Source organism: Vulpes vulpes, chromosome X, assembly GCF_048418805.1.
Source record: "Vulpes vulpes isolate BD-2025 chromosome X, VulVul3, whole genome shotgun sequence".
Lineage (NCBI taxonomy): Eukaryota > Metazoa > Chordata > Mammalia > Carnivora > Canidae > Vulpes > Vulpes vulpes.
In genome coordinates this window covers 3,845,029-3,858,670 of record NC_132796.1, presented here as the reverse complement: position 1 = coordinate 3,858,670, position 13,642 = coordinate 3,845,029, and the positions used below count along the sequence as shown (strand labels likewise).

At 45.3% G+C, this 13,642-nt stretch overlaps 1 long non-coding RNA gene across 1 annotated transcript in view; it reads left to right on the top strand.

Annotated features, from left to right (window-relative positions):
- LOC112932362 (uncharacterized) overlaps window positions 1-13,642 on the top strand; it is a 444,049-nt gene that overhangs the window by 297,326 nt on the left and 133,081 nt on the right. Inside the window, exon 5 of the long non-coding RNA XR_011998172.1 lies at window positions 1,594-1,748. This is a non-coding gene — a long non-coding RNA (uncharacterized lncRNA). The remainder of the gene's footprint in view (window positions 1-1,593; window positions 1,749-13,642) is intronic.

Genomic DNA, 13,642 nt, shown 5'->3' with positions numbered 1-13,642 from the left:
CCTCTGCCTCACGACATGGGCCACTGCCTGCGTGTCTGCTTCTGGACTACCCCATGCATGGTCTAGGGCTTGCGTCCTGTCTTCTTCATGTTTGCTCCCGAACGTCAACCATACAGCAGCGCTGAAACACGAACTGACTTGGGGGCCTAGTCAGTCTCAAAAGCCCAATTTCATCTCACTTGAATTGAAGGTGCTCCTAAAAGACAACCACAAAGTCTTTTTTTTTTCTTTCTTTTGGAAATCACCACACGCATGCTTATCCCTCCTGACCAAGTGTTTTATGGTTAATTACTTGCTCCTGGCTGCTTAGGTTATGGCACCGTTTGTAGTGAGCCAGCTACAGGGAAAAGGAAAGAAATGCTAGACGTTTGTCTCCGTCTCTACCACCTTACTAAATGTAAATGTTTCAAATTATTTTATGGGTAAAGAACAATGATCATGGTATGAATCTGGGTTCAATAGAGAAACAGAAAATAGAATACAGATACGTGGCATATATATTTAGATACATAGAAAAGTATATTAGGTATCTGGCATATATGTATATAGTATGTGGAAGAGTATAGGATGTCATATGTGTGCATATTACATAAATATTCATGTATACAGGGTGTGTAGATGTGGGAGTGTGTGATTTCTTCTTTGGCAGTTGCATTTGATTTATGCGCCTATACTCTGTCCTTTGCTTACCTTCTACTTCACGAAGCCGTCAAAAGTGCTCAAGGTCACACCCCTGAAAAGCGAAATAATCGAAACCAATAGGCTGTTATATAAATTCCTTGAAGATAAATGCAATGTCCTAATTCGACATGTGTTTTTTTTTTTCTTTTGAAAAATATCTGTTGGGTAGAAATCCCCTACGCATTAAATATCAAGAGGTAGTCATTACTGATGACTAGTCAGGCTAGCCTACCTTGGAGGAACAATAGAATCAAAACATCCACTCATGAAACAGTAGTGATCATCCCATTCCAATTAATTGACATGTATTCTTATTTATTTTTATTTTTAAAAATATTTTATTTATTTGAGAGAAAGAAAGAGAGCATGAACAGGGGGAGGAGCAGAGGGAGAGGGAAAAGCCAACCTGCACCCTGAGATTATGACCTGAGCTGAAGGCTTAACCCACTGAGCCACCCAGGTGCCCTGACATATATTTTTAATACAAAAAGTGGAATTAATGTAAATCTGCCTAACAAAATTCCAAAAATCCCAATTATTTCCCGTTTATAGGATGATAAAAATTTGTCTCCAATTATTAGTGTCCCTTTCTTTATACTCACTGAGTGTGTTTTGAATTAATGGAGATTTATATGCCAGTGTCGTTAAATATTACAAATTTATCTAAAGAAATGACAGACTTGTGAGGATATTTTACTCAAACTTTACAAAATATTCAGTTCCACTTATTTGAAAACATTGCGGGGGCCGGGGGGGGGGACCAAAACCCCTCAACATTTGAAATATTTCTGTGTGTCCCCGGAAGACAAAATTTGTTGTAATTCAATATTCCTATGAATAATTACTTTTATTCTTGGATTAGAAACTGTTCTATTTTCAGTGGAGTCTTCAATTTATTTTTCTCTTCTTTAGGGAAATCATCGCTCTCAGTGACGAATAGGCTGCTGTTATGTGTTACTTCCACTTGCATACGTCCATCGCGTTTGAAGTCCTGGCGAACAAAGGACAATTTCAGGCCATGGGATAACAAAGCATCTTCCAGGAAGGGGCGGGCTTGTAAGGAGAAGGTAAGTGGGACCAATTTGCAGATCGTATCTGGGGTCAAGCAGGGCTTTTCATTACTGGCCTCCTAATTAGGGTGCGTCATCCCCTTACGCTCTCTCCAGAAAAAGATCCCTTTGGCCACTCAGGGTCTTTGTGGTTTCATATGAATTTTAGGATTGTTTTTTTCAATTTCTGTTAAGAACGCCATTGGACTTTGCACTGAGCCTGTAGATCACTATGGATTGCATGCAGTGTAACCATATTAATTCTTCCAGTTGATGAGCATGAATGTCTTTCCACGTATCTGTCATCTTTAATTTCCTTTGCCAATATTTTATAATTTCCAGTGTACACATTTTCACCTCTTTGGTTCATTCATTCCTAAGTATGTTAGTGTTTTTTGTTGCTTTTTGTAAAAAGATGGTCTTCTTAATTTCCTTTTTGGAGAGTTTCTAACTTGTATGTAGAAATATCACCAATTTTTTTTTTTGGATGCCTTTATTTCTTTTTCTTCTATGATTGCTGGGGCTGGGACTTCCATCCACCGCTGTGTTGAATAGACGTGGCTAGAGCGCTCATCCTTACCTTCTACTGCATCTTCCGGGAAAAGCTTTCTGTGTTTCATCGTTGAGGATGCTGTTCGCTGTGGGTTTTTCACAGATCACAGTTACTGTGGCCACTGATTCCAGGAGTAGATAAAACATTGTCTTTTTGCTTAAAAAAACATCCAAGAGGTACAAAGAGCCCCAGATAGAACCAGCCACACCGTATCTATGGAGAAAATCCAAGATCCCATTGGGTGCACTCTGCTACTCCTCCACCCGTTGACATAGGACAGCCTGATACTGATGAGCTCTTCTGACCCAGGGGCAGGTCTAGTCACCCCAGAGATGCCCCACAGACCAACGACACCTCTTCTCATGTTTGCTGCAGATCCTGTTACACTTCCTCACCCTGAAAGACTCCTCCTGGGGATTGCTTGACTTTGTATGTGCATTCTTCTCTTTCTCCAACGCATCTTCTGTCCCTCTGCCTAGAAATTACATTCTAGGGCACCTGAGTGACTCAGTTGGTGAAGCATCTGCCTTAGGCTCAGGTCATGATCTCAGGGTCCTGAGGTTGAGCCCCACCTCGGACTCTCTACTCGCTGAGTAGCCTGCTTCTCCCTATACTTCTTTTCCCAACTCATGCTCACGCTCACTCTCTCTCTCAAATAAATAAATATAATCTTAAAAAAAGAAAGAAAGAAACCACGTCTTAGGTGGAGAATGCAGTGACTGGGATAGAATCTGTGCTTATTTTTATTGTGTTTCAACATACATTTTAAAATGCTTCTCCACCTCTCACGTTACAGAGTTTTATTTTACTTAGTCTCACTGGAAATATTCTCATTTTGATTGCATATTTGAAGAGTGTATATAGTTGCGTAAATGTAATTTATTTCCAATTTATATCCCTTTTCAGAATAAGGATGTCAAGAATGGTCAAGATCACATGTATTACATTATAAATACCTTGCTGTTATCTCTATGTGTGTGTGTGAGAGAGAAACAGAGAGTGAGAACTGTACATTTATATGTGATTTAGAGATTGCCGAAAAATATCATATCATTATTTCTCAAACTAAATGACAATACTCAAACTTTCCGAGGTTCCCCTCATTTTGTCTGATACCATAATACACTCAAAGAAAAGAATTCACTTTTGAGTTCCAATTACCTGGCATTGCCCTAGCAATTTCAGTGACCTCTTTAACTCCCTCTTGCCCTCCGAAAAGCACATCTGACTCCCACTTGCGTGCTGCCCTACGATCATCCAGCTTCAAAGCCCTCCCTAAACACACCCATGCAAATATTCCGTATAATTGCCACGTGAGCAGGAGGGAAAGCCGGCTCAGCCGAATGCAGCCTTTTTGGCACAACTGTCTAAGGAAACAGATTTCATCCTCCGGTTGCAACCTGTCCTCATCCAAGAGAGAACCTAATTTCACGTGTGTGCATTTGTCCACGCTACGCCTGTGCTCGGTGATGAACCCGACGGGCTTTATGGAACACATGAAGCTGGGTCTGCAAAGCATTTCTGAAACCTAAGTCAGATTGTGACCTGGGGCCATGGAGCCTACGGGTATCACTCATCACCATGGACCAAGAATATTGTCTAGATGTTCAGTCTTGGGTCTGTGACTCCCAGGATGGGGCTCTGGAAGCAACCAGGTGTCATCGTCTGAGACGGCAATGACTTTTTCTGGATGGCAGAGGATGAGTAATCCATTTGGGGCATGGCTGCTCCTGTTTGCTTCTGGATGGGGAACTCTTCCAAACTGGTTCCAGGGTCTCCACTGGGCAGTATCAACAACACCTTCCCGCAGCTACTGCCATCTGCAGAGGTGGTGGCCAAATTAAATCTACCTGCTGCCAAAGTGCACCACGAGCCTTTCCTCTTTCCACGCTGGTCCGTCATCTCTATGTTTCATCAGAAAATTCAGATTTCCAATTGCTAGGCTCATTTTTTTTTTTTTTTTTGCCAGGCTCTTGAATAAACATCTTGAAGGTTACGTGTTTGATTCTTTGAAGGAGCAAAATCCTGTTCTTTCTGTACCATGGTCACGTTTTCTGTGGAATCGCTTGCCGAGATGGAAGAGGACCACGTTTTCATTTTAGCACCTCCTAGCAGAGGGGTGCAGGGCGTTCCCCAGGAGGGTTTGTTAAACATGCATGGCTACGCCCCCCCCTTCAAAGTCTGTGATTAAGGAGATCTGGGATGGGACCCCCAAATCTGCATTTCTCACTAATTCCCAGGTGGCGGTGCCGATGCTGAAGGTCCTGGCAGGACCTGAGGAGAACCATCCTTCCACAGTTCCTCACAAATTTAGCCAGATAATTACATTCAGCAAATCGAATAATTCTATATTTTGGGCTCCAGATCCATCATCATTCCATTAAGACATCCTGCTTTAAAAAAAAAAAAACTCACTGCTTAATTATCCCTATCCTGGCATTTTAAGATATTCCAACTCTGGCTTTGATAACTGCAAATTTAAGAAGACAATAAAATCAATGTAGGCATGGCTCCTGATGTTCCCATCACACCCATTACTTACTCGTAGAATCCAATATTACAGCTTATTCCTCCCTTTATTAAAATTAACTTTACAATCCCTCTCACCTTGTTTGAAAATGAACTCGTAATTTCCACCAACACATCCGTAGTAGAGGCACCTGTGAGGTTTCGTGACTCTCGGGAGGCTCTTCTTAGCTAACGCTTACCTGTAGCTCACCTTTAACCTGTGCTTCTTAACCGAGCGGTTGGGCGGACGAGCCAGGAGGGCTTCCCACCGCTCTTCAGTGGTGGCGTTCCAGGTGGGCTCACACTTCCAAACAAAATCTCCCCCACGCACGTGGCGGCGTCTTGACTTCCATCCCCCATTTGATTGCGGGGTCTTTTACTAAATGATTGGGATGAAAAGGTAAAATATAAGTACCCCTGAGACTGGTGAGGTGTTGAGTGAAAGACATTGGGTCTACTAGACGAGGGCATTAATTCTCCTCCTGGGGGCTCCGGGCATCCCTTGGCCCGAGGCTGTGTCCCTCCCGACTCTGCCTCCGTCTTCACAGCGCTTCTCCTCTGTGTCTGTGTTGCTCTTCTTCTGTCTTTTGTAAGGACATTTACTGGATGTAGGGCCCATCCCAATCCAGAATGATCTCCCTGGTTCCTGGCAGTGGGCTCCTAAAACCTTTGGAATTTCTGGGTAGGAGTGAGAACATCTTTTGTTATTCCGGAGAAAGCCAACCCCCTCCCCGTGGACCACACCCGAGTTTATGCTAATGAGGTGATTCTTGTAGGGGGGGGTGGTTGCCAAGGTCACCAACCACAGGATTAGGGGGTTGAGCCTGGGGCCCCACTCCATACCTCCAGGGAGAGGAGAGTGGTTGGAAATTGAGTCCGTCACCGGTGCCCCAGGATTTGATCAATTCTGCCCACTAAAACCTCCCTAAACATCCACAAAGGAAGAGACGGAGACAGCATCCTGGTTGTTGCCAGTGTGCACGTCCCTGGAGGGGGGTGCACCCCAGACTCCCTGGGGACAGACACTTATGCTCCGGACCCTGTCTCGGGCGTCGGGCTGTGTTATGTCCTCCTCTGGCCTTACTCTTCATGACAAATTGATGATAGTAAGTAGAGTTCCCTTGACCTTCCTGAGTCCTCGTGGTGAATCATCGACGTTGAGGAGCTGGTTTTGGGAACCCCAATGTCTGGCCACGTCGAACAGAACCATGGGGACTCTGGAGACCCGCGACTTGTCAACTGGGGGCCTCCTTGTGTGTCTGAGCCCTTACGCTGTGGGGTCAGCACTCACCCCGAGTCCTGCGAGAATGGGATTATATGGAAGGACGCCCCGCTGGGGTCGGCAGGGAATTGCAGAATTGCTTGACGTGGGGGACACACACATTTGGTGTCAGAGGTGTTGAGGACCGAGACGGCTTTCCCTTCAACAATCCAACTTTTTTTGGTTTTCCCCTTCAGAGCCCGCACCTCCTGGCTGACCTGTGTGGCTCTGGGTCTCTTCCCCCATCCGCCGTCCTCCTCTTTGCAGTCACCGAGGATGCTCTAAAACACCAATCAAGTCACGCCCGTGGCCTGCTTACGTGGACAGGTGGAGACACCTGCGCTCTCGCCTAGTGGCCTCAGAAACTGTCGAGGGCCGCAAGCAGGCCCCGGGCGTGACCTGATTGGTGTTTTAGAGCATGCTCGCTGACTGCAAAGAGGAGGACGGACTGGGTGCTCTGGTGCTGGTGCTTCGGGAGCTCTGAAACCACTTGTCCTCGCTTGGAGCCGACCCCCAAGGAAGGGCCCAGCATAGCCTGTGACTCACACATGCGCTCCGCCCGCGGGCGGGCTCCCTTCGTTCCCACAGGGGACGCCGTCCCCACCTCCCGAGCCAAACTCAGCCTTGTGTTCCTCTTCCCCATACTCGTACCCCTCGACGCCTGCTCCCGGTTTTCCTGTCTTCTGCAGAATTTCCAATAATCCTATCCATTACAGGCGTGCTCATTTTGTTCCTGGCCTAATAAGCTTACTCCCCGTTAGCTCATTCTTTATGGGCCCGGAGGGAGAGATCAGTAATCCTGACCACCTCAAAGATCTGCGCAAGACCAAACTGAGCTCATGCTCTGCAGAAAACACCATCTTGATAGAATTTAAGGTGTGGGTGGCAACCAAGTGGGACGTGGACATTTGCGGTCCTGCTTTGCTGCTTACCTGCTGAGACGCATCCCTGCCTTCAAATACGATTGCACAAACCCTCACTTTAACGGGGGAGTGCGAGCAATATCATTAGACCAGCTACATCTAAGGAGGCTAGGAACTATTTTAATTTTGGTTTTTTACCTTATTTCTACTTTGCTCACGTCTACCTGTGCAAAGTCTACCTAGACTTTTGAATTGTCACCGAGTTGGAATAAGAAAACCAGAGAACCCCTTTGCTCATTTCATGACTCCGGGTTCTCACGATGTCGGCTCTCCCGGGATACCCCTTTCCTGCCCCAAAACATTCGTCATAGTTGCAAGATCATTTCCAAGACCGTTCTTTGTGACTCCTTACGTGATTGGAAAAACCTGCAATCCTATCTGCAGGCCTCCTCAGAACTTTGAGTGAACAGGTGTTCGTCGGGTTATTCAAAGACTGGTATGTCGTATTGAGCGGCCTGCCAGCTTATGTTGAACGTGGAAGGTCTACATGAGGCCAAAGTACTTCTGGAAGGACCAGGCTCCCCTTTGCTTTTCCTTCCCCCTATGGGTAAGAATCCCAGCTCACGGTTGTCTCCCATTACACGCCCCGATGTCCCCAGCTGGAAGTGATCTCTCCATCTTCTGAAAGCCTGGAGCAGATGTTTGCCCACTTGGTGATTTGGTGACTGTGTCTGATTTCTCTTTTGCACTGAAGTCCGGTCCGGGTGGCACAGCATCACGTCAGTGTCAGACGTACAACCTCATGATGTGACAAGTCCGGATGTTATGCTGTGCTCCCATCCGTCCCCGTACAGCGCTGTCACCACACACTACCGAAGCCCCTCTGCCGTGCCCTTGATCCCCATTAGTCGCCCTTGGTTTGAACCCCCTTCACCGAGAGGGGGTGAGCGCTTCAATATGCCACGTGTCGGGGGGCACAGGTGTGCGGTCCCTAGCGGCCCCGTAGGGTGTGAATACAGGGCTTCGCCCATGGAGGCAAGGCAGGGCAGCTCTGGCCTCAGCCCACCGCCCATCACCTCTTGCCTCTCTCGGGTTTTCGCAGGGAACGACTAGCTTGCTGCTCTCCTGTGGTCGAAGTCCTCGTGCCCAAACAGAGTTCGACCTTTGCATGAGCTCTTCTCACTGCATGGCAACCCCCGGGTTTGCACGGAGCCTGTGACCTAAGTCCTCTGTGGCGTCCTAGGGCCTCATACAGTACCTGTTCCGGGACGCCTGTCCCCTAATTATGTGAAATGAATCGAATGCATTCTCCTCTAGAAACCATCACAACTCTTCATTTCCTTGACTTCCATGTACGGGCGGGGGCGGGGGTGGAAGGGGGGTCTTTCCCTGGTCAAACTGCTTTGTTTAAAGGGTTTGCCCGAGATCCAGGTACATCATAGAGAAACATTTGCCCCTTTAAACGTACTTCTGCACTGTTTTCCAAGTGTCCAGATCTCCTTTCGTGGCCAGTCTGGGGTTGGCTTCTCATTGGGACGGTGGGAGGTCTCCTCGCATGTCCTCAAAGCCGGATTCTCATCGAAAGGCATGGATGGCTCTTGTGGGCATCTATGCACGTGCCATACAGTATTCTGCTGTTAGTTATTTAAATTTCCTGCAAACCAGCTTCAGCATGGGGAGGGAGAGGCGTTTGCTCGGCTGTGACACGATCTACTTTAGTCGCCGTTGGTGGTCTGCTAATGCCTGACCAGTGCTGACCAGCTTGCCAACCAGCTCCAGGTGTTAGTTTGCAGGAAGCCCGGGGGTATGGTGGGCTTCAGCGGCAGAAATCGGGTGAGTCTGTGAGGCCGCTGAGAACCTACGTGTTCTCCTTCTTCCTCTGATGCACTCTTGGCAATTAGTTGTCTTTGGCTTGGTAGCAAGATTTCTGTGTGGTTCCAAATGTGGCCTGAGGATGGAGAGGGGTGATGGGGACACCGGGAACCCATCTCTTCTCATGCATCCCTACCGGACAGGAAGGCTCTTCTCCCAAGGGCCTTTGCATGAGCTCTTCTCACTGCATGACAACCCCCGGGTTTGCACGGAGCCTGTGACATCCCCCATCCTAGTAGCAAGGCCTAATTCCTGAGCTGCACACCAGAGCGATCACACACGTTGTCTCTAGTTCCATCACATGCTCCAAGCTGCTGAGGATGGCATGAGCTTTCCCATGACCATTGGGCTCCACGGTGATGCGGTGGATGCAAGGGGTGGGAGTGGCGGGTATTAAACCAGGACAAAACCACATACCTAATGGTTTTGGGGGGTTGCTTTTTTAAAATATTTTTTTAAAAATTCAATCTGCCAACATATAGTATAACACCCAGTGCTCATCCCATCAAATACACCTACTTGGAAGTATACACGAGGGGGAAATTCACCTTGAGGGGCAAATCACTGCCGGTCTTCTGAGGCAAACGCCTGCAAGGGTTTATTTGCTTTTGCTTTTATTGTTGATAGAATGAAATTTCTGATGGCAAAAGATGATGAATGCCTTTGTTTACATCAAACTTGAGCAAAAGTTAGAAGGGGTCAGGAAGGAAAAAGCGCAGACAAATCCTCCGCGTTCGTTCTTTGAATTTTGTTTTCGCTGCCCAATGTGTTGCAATTCAAAAACGAAGCCGCTTTTCATAGGCAAAGCCCCCCTCAGAGGAAGAAGGGAAATACCCAAGCAGAGGTAGCACCCGGTGACTTCCCATCCCGAAATTGCACCAGGCGCCTTGTAATTATCTCCTAAAAGGACACAGACTCCAGAGTTGAGAAGTGTTCACACAGAACCCTCCGTGATGCACAACTTGTCAACGACGGTCCATTTGGTTTGAGGATAAGTAGAAGAAAGCATCATGATTTCAAGCAGAAAGAGGCTCAGGGCATTCCCGTGGCTTCCCCCATCCAAACCTACCGGCATTTGTCATATAAACTTGGGAGCCTGAGCTCCACCAGCTTTGTAGGGCTGTGGAGAACAGCAAGCTGGCCTTTCCCTGCAACCGGACAAAATACCGTAGGGGTGTGAGCTCTTCCCGTAGATCCCCGTTACGGTTGTCGACCTTCCATAACGTAATTACAGGGCGATTCTGAACTGAGCACCGAGACGCCTGTACTTTTGGTTTTCAAGAACTTTTTTCTTTTCACCAGTAAAATCTCTTTGGCTTTACCCACCCACAGACAAAAGACCCTCCTTCTGGCAAATTAGTGAATTAAGTGACCGCGATTTATTAGGAGGGACAGAACTCGGAAGACACGCTTCCCTGCAAGTCTGGATGGAATGAGCCAGAGCTTGATTTTGATTCCTATTTTAGGTATATGTCAGATTCTCTCCAGAAAGCCTTGCTTGCACAATACCTCCTCAAGTCAGTTTTTCTTCCAGTTTCTTCAAATCCCATCTGCCCGCCGCAGATACAGCCTCTGATTTCCAATAGATTCCTGACCCATCCTGTAATGACGGCGCCCCCTCTGCGGGGCTGTCTCGTGCTGCTTTCGGAAGCCTCCATCCTAAACTACATCTTACATTTCCTGGAATCTAAGGGCGGTTTGATTGTGTGACACACCACTAGGGCGTGGCTCTCTGAGGGAAAATCTTGCCAATTAAGCCACTCACTTGTTTTCCTATCACTTATAATTTTTATACTCGTTCCAACAGCTCTATAAAAAGCGCACGCTACAACCATTATACACACATACAACCGGAGATAGATACAAAGCAAAAGAACTTTTTACGACCTAAACTTTTTACAACCTTTACACGTTGGCGTTCACACCCTCCGACACTGATGGAACCGTCCATGTCTCAGCACGTTGGCTCACGTCCCATCCTTTGCTTTCTGCTCACTGTTTATATGGGAATATACATCCTGAAATGTGCACGGACCCGAGAGCTGCAGCTTCAGGTGTCACAAGTGGGTACACTTGCGTATACATCTCCTTGAGCAAAACGTTCACCATTGCAAGCAGGTTCTCCCAAGTGTGACTTTCTACCTCACAGATCACTTCAGATCTGTATAAAAAGAGCATCCCAGAAGGCGTATTCTTTTGCATCTGGCGTCTTCTGCTTAACGTTACGTTGGTGAGATTCAATCGTGTCGTCATGCGTAGTGGTGGTCCGTTCATTTTCATGGGTCTGTGGTATTCTAATGCATGACAATTGTGTCATTTATTGATCGATTCTTACATTGCTGGGCCTTTGATGTGTTTCCCATTTTTGGCTATTATAAGTGATGCTCGTGAGTACGATTTTGCATAGATGTCGAAGATCAAAATGGATGGATCTTAGGGTATAACTGTAGCACGCGGTGGCGTACACTTTTCAAAGAGCTGGTATTAATTGAATATGGTAGCCACGGGTCCCTTGTGGTCACTTAAATTTACGGACCATGAAATGAAGACAAACATTAATCCCTCCATTCTAGTGGCCACATTTCAGTGGCCACATGGCAGCTAGTGGCTACCATATTGAACAGCACAGAATACAACCCTTTCGTGAGCACACAAAGTTCCATTGCATAGCAGCATTGCACATCCTTCTAACTGTATTGAGAGTCTCTCTAAATTTAGAAATCCAGGTGAGTGTGAGCGGTACCACTTCCTGGTCTTCACTTGCCGTTACTTGGTTGCTAGTATCTTTGGATAACTTGTCATGTTCCCTAACCATTTAGAAATTCTTTTCCAAGGTGCCTATTAAAGTCCCTTGCTTGTAGTTTTAGGTGGTTGTCCGTCTTTGTATATATATATTTTTTTTTTTTCTGAAGGATTTGAAACACTCCATTATATTTTCTGCTCTAAAAACCTTTTGTGTGCATGTTGCAAATATCTCCTCCCACACATGGCTTTTCCTTTCACTCGCTTAACGGTGACCGCTGTTGAACAGAGGTGGTTTGTTTTAAGACAGCAAATTTTATAATCTTTCAGGTTCATGCTTCTTGTGCACTGTTGATGAAAGTGAGGTGTTTGCTTTTCCAGATGGATACATTAATGGTTATTGTTCAAAAAGGAATGCTGTTAGCTATTCTGTGGGAATGAGAAAGGTAGATAAAGGTGCAGCCCTGTCAAAAGGGACTTCTAATTACAGGTCACCTAAGTAGGAGCAGTATCCTCCCAAAAGATTCTAGAAAGAGTATAATCATACAGATATTTTTATTTCAATTCTAATCGATGTTTAACATGAATACCCATGAATACCCTATTAAAGTCTAGATAGCATGCTATGCTATCCTTTCTTTCTTTTTTTAAAGTTAGTTTGCTTATTTACTTATTTATTTAAGTCATCTCTACACCCAACCTGGGCCTCAAACTCACAACACCGAGATCAAGATTCACATGATTCGCATGCTCCTCCACCTGAGCCAGCCAGGTGCCCCTATACCTCTGCATTGTTACCATCAAAATGTCAGACATTTGTTTATACGTCAATTCTAGTTTCATTGAAATTATTTATGGGCACTTGAGATCTAAATATTTATCAGAAGGTATTATCGCATGGTCATTTAATATCTACAGGGCAAGTTAAACATGTGTTGGGAAAATATCAACATTACCACAAATGGCCCCTGGACAACTAGCTCCCAACCTCATACCAAATAAATACACCATCAAATACATTGTGGATTGATGAAACACATCATTTAAAAGGGGAAAAAAAGCACGTTATGTAAAATACAAATATTGAGAGAACTTTGGATTGTAGAAAGACTTTGTAAGCTTAACTCTAAATATAGAAGTCAGGAGGGGCACCCCAGGTGGCTCAGTCAGTGGAGTATGTGACTTTTTTTTTTTTTTTTTTTTTTTTTTGAGCATGTAACTCTTGATCTCATTGTGAGTTCAAGCTCCATATTGGGGGTAGAGATTACTTAAAAATAAAACCTTTTAAGAAACAACATGAAAATAAACATAGAAATGCGAAAGGAAGGCACCTATTGGTGCTGCCTGGACTCATCCACTTCTATTACCCACCTCTGCTTCTTCCCACTGATGGACACAGATCATCATTCACATAGTAGCTTGAACATCATTTTTTGCCTACCTATATCTACTTCATAGATCAGATCGCCCTGGGAAACACTTGACAGATAACCTCAAATATCCCTTCGAAACACTAGCCAAAATTGACAACTGCATATTTACCTGTTTGGTCTTTTGAATTAAAACCTTTCAGGATCCCTGGGTGGTGCAGCGGTTTGGCGCCTGCCTTTGGCCCAGGGCACGATCCTGGAGACCCGGGATCAAATCCCACATTGGGCTCCCGGTGCATGGAGCCTGCTTCTCCCTCTGCCTGTGTCCCTGCCTCTCTCTCTCTCTCTCTCTATCATAAATAAATAAAAATTAAAAAAGAAAACCTTTCTTTCCTCCAATATATTAAGGCCCCCAGGAGAGACCAGGTATATTTTACTCATCATTAATACCCTCAGCATTATTGTCTCTTTCCCATAGATGGAGCTCAAAAATATTTTTAAATGATAAAAATACTTTTAGGTTTTATTTTACAAATGATGTTTTGTTATAGTAAAAAAGGTACATGAAAAACATGTAGGAAGTAGTTTTGACACGAATCGACATATAAGGTATCCCATGATGAGCTGTTAAAATTGATAGGAAAAATATTAGTAAAATAAAATGATGCAAAAGATTTTATTTATTTATTTATTTATTTTTTGGCAAAAGCTTTCAGAGCTCATAAACATGAAAAAGGTTTAAA